We start from the raw sequence: 3,922 nt of genomic DNA, 5'->3' as shown, positions 1-3,922 counted from the left end.
GCGCTGGATCACAGGCGCTCTCATCTTGTGTGTGTCAGAGAAGGGTGGAGCCGACAGGCTTTGATTCCAAACAGGCTCTCTTTCAGAGGCATCCCCGGCCCTGGCTGGGAGCTGTTCACATCCCCGGAAAATTCAGGAGGAGAAAAAGTTTATGGAAGCGAGTAGGAGTTTATTCACCAGCGTCTGAGGCCTTTCAGGGCCATGGGAGTGAGTGTCTATAAGGGGGCAATCAACCATGGGCTGCGAATTATCTCTGTTGCTCTCCTACCTGTGACGGCCCCCTCAAGTGCAGCTGAGAGTCTGACTCAATGGAAAGAAGAACAATGGGCGAGGGGGACAAACAATCCAGACGAGTCTATCATTCTGTATGGTGTTATCTTAGGCACTGAATAAAACCGGAGTTCCCCCTTTCTGCCTCATAATCAGCACTATTTTCAGGAGCCAGTGGTACTCTTCAGGTCCCTTTCAGAACCTCTCAACAGGTTCACAAGGGCAAGAAGTGCAGTATATTAAAAAAGGGATAATAACTTCACTTGACTGGAGCAAACAACATTGTGAACTGAGCCGCCAAGCTTGCTAAAACAAAGTCTTTCAGAAAATGTTCAACTCTAATAGAAAAATATTGATGTTTTTCACAAGGGACATAGTGTTAGTCTTATTTAATAAATACAGATGTAGGATCTTCATTTGAGCCAGTTTGCTACAGAAGGAAAATAATCCTGCAGCAACAGGAAATGTGAATTATTATGTGGATTATAATTAATGTACATTTTTGTAGGGGTTGATACATTTTTCACAAGGGAAAATCAAGTCTGAAAAATAAAGTGGAAATTACAAACTTCAGAAATCTATTTAAACTTCAAATACACTACAAGTTTTAAATGGCCTGCATTTCAGGAAAGTTCTCTTACAACAGGGTGATTTAACTAAGATCCTACATTTGTAAATTGATTAATAAAATATAATGATATATGTTTTAACATAAAATACTACCGGAAAACAAGGAGTAAATGTTTCAAAAGGTGATTAAACCCCCCAAAAATCTAAACCTTTGATGAAACAAAATAAAATTTCATTAAGATTTGTGCCGTAGCGATCTCTTTATCGTCGCCCATGGTGCCGAGTTGTAAAGTGGTGCTTCCTGGCCACCAGTGGTTTACCACACAGACACACTGGCCCCTGCCTGTGGGAAAGGGGAAACCATGACTTATCTGAACATATGGTTTCCCAATTCAAGTCAAAGTGTCTGAGCCCTGTTGCATCTGGTGCCATTTCAGTTTGTTAAAAATGCCACACAGGGCTGTGACGAAAGAAGAAGAGGCAGAGGAAAATACAGTTATTACACACCCATAGGCTATTTTTTTCAGCTCATTAGCCACTGGCCTCCGTGACCAATTAGGTTTTGTCACAATTGCCGGGTCATTATGCTTTCATTTTCTTGAGTAGTTATTCAGCCGTCACTTGAGGGGAAATAAAGGGGAAGAAATACTGCATTGAGAAAGGCATAAAAAGTCCAGCCTCAATGAAAATGTATCGAAACTGGGAATAGTTTTTTAAGTAATGAGTGATAATTTTGCGTCAAAGGGGACAAAGGGGCTCTCCAGGGTTATAAAGATGCTAACTGTGTGAGGATGCTGGGTCTTGTGACTGTCACAGTGCCTCAAAGTGGTAGAGAACAATAGTACTGTGTCTTTTGACCTGGCACTTTAAAATAAGAAAATATTCAAAAATGTTCTGGAAATGTAAGTTAAGAAGACAGGACCTCAGACTTTCATAACGTAGCAACCACAAATAAAATGTCTCTCAGGCCAATATGTTATCACTTTCTAGAACCCCCATCGCAGAGGCTGCTAAAAGCAAGTAGCAAGATTGTTAAATGCATTGCCTCCGCTGTGCAGGTCAGTGGATGGCCAATATTCCTCAATGGGGGCCATGGGGAGAGGGAAAAACTGATGTCAATCACAGAGCGGTCTGACACAAAGGGCCATAATTGGCGTTGGTCCACCTCATCCCTTCATCCCGCTGAGCGGATGACCCCAAGGGGCATTCCTGCATGGCCCTGAGTCCCTCCAGCTGACCACAGACCATTTATCAGGGCCCCAGGCAGCATTGGAGCCCTCACACTCCTCTCATGACCTGCTATGAGAGCACCACACACTCACACAGACCATGGCAGACACACCATGTCACAGCAAATTTACAACAGGCACACCATGAAAATGGCTGGGTCAATATGACGATTCAAGGAGTAGTATTACACAGATAATGGTTCAGCACCGAACACAACTTCAAGCACAGCGAGCAATTTTTCTTTCAGGCAAAAAGGAACACTTGTGGTCGTATAAAGTGTGTAAAGTTTGAACAACTTCTGGTGGTGATATGCCACTTACAGATGTAGCTAGGAGGAGACCGCTAGGGCCAGGATTCAATCCGATCAGCGGTAAATCTGTGTAATAGCGAGCTTGACATTTAAGGGTAATTTCCGATTGAGCCGCGAACGCATGAGCATTTCCTTTAAAAGGTGCATAGCCGACAAAGCACGATCGGATTGAATCATGGCCTAGGTTTCTTTTAAAAGGATATTCGATCTCCCGGGTGGCGCAGTGGTCTAGGGCACTGCATCGCAGTGCTAGCTGCGCCACCAGAGTCTCTGGGTTCGCGCCCAGGCTGGGCTGGGTTCGCGCCCAGGCTCTGTCGCAGCCGGCCGCAACCGGGAGATCCGTGGGGCGGCGCACAATTGGCATAGCGTCGTCCGGGTTAGGGAGGGTTTGGCCGGTAGGGAGGGTTTGGCCGGTAGGGATATCCTTGTCTCAGTATGTAAAAAAAAAAAATCATAAAGTGTATGCACTCTACTGTAAGTCGCTCTGGATAAGAGCGTCTGCTAAATGACTAAAATGTAAATGTAATATTCCACACAAAAAATAGAACCTAACACCATTTTTTTCCACTTTTGGGGTATATACTATATTTCACAATAGTGTACCCACATTTTGTTTGGTAAGTATTAACATAGTGCCCCATTCATTCTGAAAACAACTTCTAAAACTCCTTACAAACACTACAATCCAAGTTATCATAATTGAAAACAAAATATGTCTATAAATCAGCCTACCTACGTAAGCAAAAATGTACTTGAAACTGTCTGAGTGAATAGACTGCAGATACGTAAAAAAACGTGCTTCTGATTTTGTAATATTTTGGGACCTGCTTCATCACATAGTTGAACCTGGACTGAATAGGGTCACATTTTCTCAACCTGGAACCAGAATCTTCAACTAATCGGACCAAATCTTCACTTTGAGGTTTAAATGGTCCCTAATCTCAAAATAACCTGAGTGAGACCACCAACAAACTGTACTTCTCTGCCTCCTTTTGCAGTTTTTTACGAACTGAACATCTCACAGGGAGGTAACCATTGGCTATTGTTTCAGAATTGCTTGGTTATGACATTTCTCTAAAGTAAATAATTTAAATCATTTTCTTCCTTTGACTAGATCATTGGTTCACATTCTATTCAGATTTGGGGTATTTCTGAATTTTCAATCTTCATGCAGATGTACATGTTCTGATCTCAGTTGATTATTATGAAATTGAATGTGCATGTTCCATTTATTGTTTTGCGACTTATTGAGTATAGAATAATCCAGGAGGGTATTCCTTCAAACTTTCTAATATTGCCAGGCTAGCTGGTGACTGTGTTAACTGAAAACTGCATTTGTGAATTTCAAAAACTGCTTTTGCAACAGAACAAGCTACGTTCAGTGAGTGAATGGACAGCCAGCTGACCACTAGCATTAGGGCTCGCACAAGACTAATTCCCTGTGTCTAATACAAAGCCTACAATTATATGCTAATCAGTGGAACTCAGCAATACCTTTCTCCTCCACCTTTCCTCTCGGTCACTACAAGCTGGTGCACTGGC

This window comes from Salvelinus alpinus, chromosome 9 (genome assembly GCF_045679555.1).
Source record: "Salvelinus alpinus chromosome 9, SLU_Salpinus.1, whole genome shotgun sequence".
Classification (NCBI taxonomy): Eukaryota; Metazoa; Chordata; class Actinopteri; order Salmoniformes; family Salmonidae; genus Salvelinus; species Salvelinus alpinus.
This window is presented reverse-complemented; position numbering follows the sequence as displayed.